The 7,158-nt window shown below is 52.5% G+C and overlaps 2 non-coding genes across 2 annotated transcripts; both read right to left on the bottom strand.

Annotated features, from left to right (window-relative positions):
* Positions 1 to 343: 343 nt before the first annotated feature.
* TRNAN-GUU (transfer RNA asparagine (anticodon GUU)) lies at positions 344 to 417 on the bottom strand. Its single transcript has one exon. It is a non-coding gene; the product is annotated as a tRNA-Asn (tRNA).
* A 5,080-nt stretch (positions 418 to 5,497) lies between these two features.
* Positions 5,498 to 5,571, bottom strand: TRNAN-GUU (transfer RNA asparagine (anticodon GUU)). Its single transcript has one exon. It is a non-coding gene; the product is annotated as a tRNA-Asn (tRNA).
* Between the last annotated feature and the right edge of the window lie 1,587 nt (positions 5,572 to 7,158).

Genomic DNA, 7,158 nt, shown 5'->3' on the forward strand with positions numbered 1-7,158 from the left:
CAGAAAATATCTTCAAAGCTATCAGCGCAAAGAAAAAAGCAACACACCCCACCCGGGAGGGCTCGAACATCCATCTTTTTGGTTAACAGCCGATCGCGCTAGCCAATGGCGCCACGGGGACAGTCCTGCTCCACTCTCACCACCGTCAGAACATTTCTTCAGAGCTATGAGCCCAAAGAAAAAAAGCGCCGCACCACCACCGGGTGGGCTCGAACCTCCAACCTTTCGGTTAACAGCCGATCGCGCTAGCCAATTGCGCCAAAGAGACAGTCGTGCTCCACTCTCACCACCGTCAGACCATTTCTTCAGAGCTATCGCCCCAAAGAAAGAAAAAGCGCCGCACCGCCACCGGGAGGGCTCGAACCTCCAACCTTTCGGTTAACAGCCGATCGCGCTAGCCAATTGCGCCACGGAGACAGTCCTGCTCCACTCTCACCACCGTCAGAACATTTCTTCAGAGCTATCAGCCCAAAGAAAAAAAAGCGCCGCACCACCACCGGGTGGGCTCGAAACTCCAACCTTGCGGTTAACAGCCGATCGCGCTAGCCAATTGCGCCATGGAGACAGTCTTGCTCCACTCTCACCACCATCAGAACATAACTTGAAAGCTATTACCACAAAGAAAAAAGCAACACACCACTCCCGGGAGGGCTCGAAACTCCAAACTTTCGGTTAACAGCCGATCGCGCTAGCCCATTGCGCCACGGAGACAGTCTTGCTCCCTTCTCACCACCATCAGAACATATCTTCAAAGCTATCAGCCCAAAGAAAAAAAAGCGCCGCACCACCACCGGGTGGGCTCGAACCTCCAACCTTTCGGTTAACAGCTGATCACGCAAGCCAATTGCGCCACGGAGACAGTCCTGCTCCACTCTCACCACTATCAGAACATATCTTCAAAGCTATCAGTGCAAAGAAAAAAAAGCGCCGCACCACCACCGGGTGGTGCTCGAACCTCCAACCTTTCGGTTAACAGCCGATCGCGCAAGCCAATTGCGCCACGAAGACAGTCATGCTCCACTCTCACCACCATCAGAACATATCTTCAAAGCTATCAGTGCAAAGAAAAAAGCAACACACCACTCCCGGGAGGGTTCGAAACTCCAACCTTTCGGTTAGCAGCCAATCGCGCTAGCCAATTGCGCCACGGAGACAGTCCTGCTCCACTCTCACCACCATCAGAATATATCATCAAAGCTATCACCACAAAGAAAAAAAAGCGCCGCACTACCATCGGGTGGGCTCGAAACTCCAACCTTTCGGTTAACAGCCTATCGCGCTAGCCAATTGCGCCATGGAGACAGTCGTGCTCCATCTCACCACCATCCGAACATATCTTCAAAGCTATCAGCCCAAAGAAAAAAAAAGCGCCGCACCACCACCGGGTAGGCTCGAACCTCCAACCTTTCGGTTAACAGCTGATCACGCAAGCCAATTGCGCCACGGAGACAGTGCTGCTCCACTCTCACCACTATCAGAACATATCTTCAAAGCTATCAGTGCAAAGAAAAAAAGCGCCGCACCACCACCGGGTTGTGCTCGAACCTCCAACCTTTCGGTTAACAGCCGATCTCGCAAGCCAATTGCGCCACGAAGACAGTCATGCTCCACTCTCACCACCATCAGAACATATCTTCAAAGCTATCAGTGCAAAGAAAAAAGCAACACACCACTCCCGGGAGGGTTCGAAACTCCAACCTTTCGGTTAACAGCCAATCGCGCTAGCCAATTGCGCCACGGAGACAGTCCTGCTCCACTCTCACCACCATCAGAACATATCTTCAAAGCTATCAGTGCAACGAAAAAAGCAACACACCACTCCCGGGATGGCTCGAAACTCCAACCTTTCGGTTAACAGCCGATCGCGCTAACCCATTGCGCCACGGGGACAGTCTTGCTCCACTCTCACCACCATCAGAACATATCTTCAAAGCTATCAGCGCAAAGAAAAAAAAGCGCCGCACCACCACCGGGTGGGCTCGTACCTCCAACCTTTCGGTTAACAGCCGATCGCGCTAGCCAATTGCGCCAGGGAGACAGTCCTGCTCCACTCTCACCGCCATCAGAACATATCTTCAAAGCTATCAGCCCAAAGAAAAAAAAGCACCGCACCACCACCGGGTGGGCTCGAACCTCCAACCTTTCGTTTAACAGCCAATCGCGCTAGCCAATTACGCCAAGGAGACAGTCCTGCTCCACTCTCACCACCATCAGAACATATCTTCAAAGCTATCAGCACAAAGAAAAAAAAGCGCTGCACCACCACAGGGTGGGCTCGAAACTCCAACCTTTTGGTTAACAGCCGATCGCGCAAGCCAATTGCACCACGGAGACAGTCCTGCTCCACTCTCACCACCGTCAAAACATTTATTCAGAGCTATCACCCCAAAGAAAAAAAGCGCCGCACCACCACCGGGAGGGCTCGAAACTCCAACCTTTCGGTTAACAGCCGATCGCGCTAGCCCATTGCGCCACGGAGACAGTCCTGCTCCACTCTCACCACCATCAGAACATATCTTCAAAGCTATCAGCGCAAAGAAAAAAGCAACACACCACTCCCGGGAGGGCTCGAAAATCGAACCTTTCGGTTAACAGCCGATCGCGCTAGCCCTTTGCGCCACGGAGACAGTCTTGCTCCGCTCTCACCACCATCAAAACATATCTTCAAAGCTATCAGCCCAAAGAAAAAAAAGCGCCGCACCACCACCGGGTGGGCTCGAAACTCCAACCTTTCGGTTAACAGCCGATCGCGCTAGCCAATTGCGCCATGGAGACAGTCCTGCTCCACTCTCACCACCATCAGTACATATCTTAAAAGCTATTACCACAAAGAAAAAAAGCAACACACCACTCCCGGGATGGCTCGAAACTCCAACCTTTCGGTTAACAGCCGATCGCGCTAACCCATTGCGCCACGGGGACAGTCTTGCTCCACTCTCACCACCATCAGAACATATCTTCAAAGCTATCAGCGCAAAGAAAAAAAAGCGCCGCACCACCACCGGGTGGGCTCGTACCTCCAACCTTTCGGTTAACAGCCGATCGCGCTAGCCAATTGCGCCAGGGAGACAGTCCTGCTCCACTCTCACCGCCATCAGAACATATCTTCAAAGCTATCAGCCCAAAGAAAAAAAAGCACCGAACCACCACCGGGTGGGCTCGAACCTCCAACCTTTCGTTTAACAGCCAATCGCGCTAGCCAATTGCGCCAAGGAGACAGTCCTGCTCCACTCTCACCACCATCAGAACATATCTTCAAAGCTATCAGCACAAAGAAAAAAAAGCGCCGCACCACCACAGGGTGGGCTCGAAACTCCAACATTTTGGTTAACAGCCGATCGCGCAAGCCAATTGCGCCACGGAGACAGTCCTGCTCCACTCTCACCACCGTCAAAACATTTATTCAGAGCTATCACCCCAAAGAAAAAAAGCGCCGCACCACCACCGGGAGGGCTCGAAACTCCAACCTTTCGGTTAACAGCCGATCGCGCTAGCCCATTGCGCCATGGAGACAGTCCTGCTCCACTCTCACCACCATCAGTACATATCTTAAAAGCTATTACCACAAAGAAAAAAAGCAACACACCACTCCCGGGAGGGCTCGAAACTCCAATCTTTCGGTTAACAGCCGATCGCGCAAGCCAATTGCGCCACGGAGACAGTCCTGCTCCACTCTCACCACCATCAGAACATATCTTCAAAGCTATCAGCGCAAAGAAAAAAGCAACACACCACTCCCGGGAGGGCTTGAAACTCCAACCTTTCGGTTAACAGCCGATCGCGGTAGCCCATTGCGCCACGGGGACAGTCTTGCTCCACTCTCACCACCATCAGAACATATCTTCAAAGCTATCAGTGCAAAGAAAAAAAAGCGCCGCACCACCACCGGGTGGGCTCGAACCTCCAACCTTTCGGTTAACAGCCGATTGCGCAAGCCAATTGCGCCATGGAGACAGTCCTGCTCCACTGTCACCACCGTCAAAACATTTATTCAGAGCTATCACCCCAAAGAAAAAAAAGCGCCACACCACCACCGGGAGGGCTCGAAACTCCAACTTTTCGGTTAACAGCCGATCGCGCTAGCCAATTGCGCACGGAGACAGTCTTGCTTCACTCTCACCACCATCAGAACATATCTTCAAAGCTATCAGCGCAAAGAAAAAAGCAACACACCACTCCCGGGAGGGCTTGAAACTCCAACCTTTCGGTTAACAGCCGATCGCGGTAGCCCATTGCGCCACGGGGACAGTCTTGCTCCACTCTCACCACCATCAGAACATATCTTCAAAGCTATCAGAACAAAGAAAAAAAAGCGCCGCACCACCAACGGGTGGGCTCGAACCTCCAAACTTTCGGTTAACAGCCAATCGCGCTAGCCAATTGCGCCACGGAGACAGTCCTGCTCCACTCTCACCACCATCAGAACATATCTTCAAAGCTATCAGCGCAAAGAAAAAAGCAACACACCACTCCCGGGAGGTCTCGAAACTCGAACCTTTCGGTTAACAGCCGATCGCGCTAGCCCTTTGCGCCACGGAGACAGTCTTGCTTCGCTCTCACCACCATCAGAACATATATTCAAAGCTATCAGCGCAAAGAAAAAAGCAACACACCACACCCGGGCGGGCTCGAAACTCCAACCTTTCGGTTAACAGCCGATCGGGCTAGCCCATTGCGCCACGGAGACAAACTTGCTCCCTTCTCACCTCCATCAGAACATACCTTCAAAGCTATCAGCCCAAAGAAAAAAAAGCGCCGCACCACCACCGGGTGGGCTCGAACCTCCAACCTTTCGGTTAACAGCCGATCGCACTAGCCAATTGCGCCACGGAGACAGTCGCGCTCCACTCTTACCACCATCGGAACATATCTTCAAAGCTATCAGCACAAAGAAAAAAGCAACACACCACTCCCAGGAGGGCTCGAACCTCCAACTTTTCGGTTAACAGCCAATCGCGCTGGCCAATTGCGCCACGGAGACAGTCCTGCTCCACTCTCACCACCATTAGAACATATCTTTCAAGCTATCAGCCCAAAGAAAAAAAAGCGCCGCACCACCACCAGGTGGGCTCGAACCTCCAAACTTTCGGTTAACGGCCGATCGCACTAGCCAATTGCGCAACGGAGACAATCGTGCTCCACGCTCACCACCATCAGAAAATATCTTCAAAGCTATCAGCGCAAAGAAAAAAGCAACACACCCCACCCGTGAGGGCTCGAACCTCCAACTTTTTGGTTAACAGCCGATCGTGCTAGCCAATGGCGCCACGGGGACAGTCCTGCTCCACTCTCACCACCGTCAGAACATTTCTTCAGAGCTATGAGCCCAAAGAAAAAAAGCGCCGCACCACCACCGGGTGGGCTCGAACCTCCATCCTTTCGGTTAACAGCCGATCGCGCTAGCCAATTGCGCCACAGAGACAGTCGTGCTCCACTGTCACCACAATCAGACCATTTCTTCAGAGCTATCGCCCCAAAGAAAGAAAAAGCGCCGCACCGCCACCGGGAGGGCTCGAACCTCCAACCTTTCGGTTAACAGCCGATCGCGCTAGCCAATTGCGCCACGGAGACAGTCCTGCTCCACTCTCACCACCGTCAGAACATTTCTTCAGAGCTATCAGCCCAAAGAAAAAAAGCGCCGCACCACCACCGGGTGGGCTCGAAATTCCAACCTTTCGGTTAACAGCCGATCGCGCTAGCCAATTGCGCCATGGAGACAGTCCTGCTCCACTCTCACCACCATCAGAACATAACTTGAAAGCTATTACCACAAAGAAAAAAGCAACACACCACTCCCGGGAGGGCTCGAAACTCCAACCTTTCGGTTAACAGCCGATCGCGCTAGCCCATTGCGCCACGGAGACAATCTTGCTCCCTTCTCACCACCATCAGAACATATCTTCAAAGCTATCAGCCCAAAGAAAAAAAAGCGCCGCACCACCACCGCGTGGGCTCGAACCTCCAACCTTTCGGGTAACAGCTGATCACGCAAGCCAATTGCGCCACGGAGACAGTCCTGCTCCACTCTCACCACTATCAGAACATATCTTCAAAGCTATCAGTGCAAAGAAAAAAAAGCGCCGCACCACCACCGGGTGGTGCTCGAACCTCCAACCTTTCGGTTAACAGCCGATCGCGCAAGCCAATTGCACCACGAAGACAGTCATGCTCCACTCTCACCACCATCAGAACATATCTTCAAAGCTATCAGTGCAAAGAAAAAAGCAACACACCACTCCCGGGAGGGTTCGAAACTCCAACCTTTCGGTTAACAGCCAATCGCGCTAGCCAATTGCGCCACGGAGACAGTCCTGCTCCACTCTCACCACCATCAGAACATATCATCAAAGCTATCACCACAAAGAAAAAAAAGCGCCGCACCACCATCGGGTGGGCTCGAAACTCCAACCTTTCGGTTAACAGCCGATCGCGCTAGCCAATTGCGCCATGGAGACAGTCGTGCTCCACTCTCACCACCATCAGAACATATCTTCAAAGCTATTACCACAAAGAAAAAAGCAATACACCACCACCGGGTGGGCTCGATCCTCCAACCTTTCGGTTAACAGCTGATCACGCAAGCCAATTGCGCCACGGAGACAGTGCTGCTCCACTCTCACCACTATCAGAACATATCTTCAAAGCTATCAGTGCAAAGAAAAAAAAGCGCCGCACCACCACCGGGTTGTGCTCGAACCTCCAACCTTTCGGTTAACAGCCGATCGCGCAAGCCAATTGCGCCACGAAGACAGTCATGCTCCACTATCACCACCATCAGAACATATCTTCAAAGCTATCAGCGCAAAGAAAAAAGCAACACACCACTCCCGGGAGGGCTTGAAACTCCAACCTTTCGGTTAACAGCCGATCGCGGTAGCCCATTGCGCCACGGGGACAGTCTTGCTCCACTCTCACCACCATCAGAACATATCTTCAAAGCTATCAGTGCAAAGAAAAAAAAGCGCCGCACCACCACCGGGTGGGCTCGAACCTCCAACCTTTCGGTTAACAGCCGATTGCGCAAGCCAATTGCGCCATGGAGACAGTCCTGCTCCACTGTCACCACCGTCAAAACATTTATTCAGAGCTATCACCCCAAAGAAAAAAAAGCGCCACACCACCACCGGGAGGGCTCGAACCTCCAACCTTTCTGTTAAC

This window comes from Rhipicephalus microplus, unplaced genomic scaffold, assembly GCF_043290135.1.
Source record: "Rhipicephalus microplus isolate Deutch F79 unplaced genomic scaffold, USDA_Rmic scaffold_39, whole genome shotgun sequence".
NCBI classification, from domain to species: Eukaryota; Metazoa; Arthropoda; class Arachnida; order Ixodida; family Ixodidae; genus Rhipicephalus; species Rhipicephalus microplus.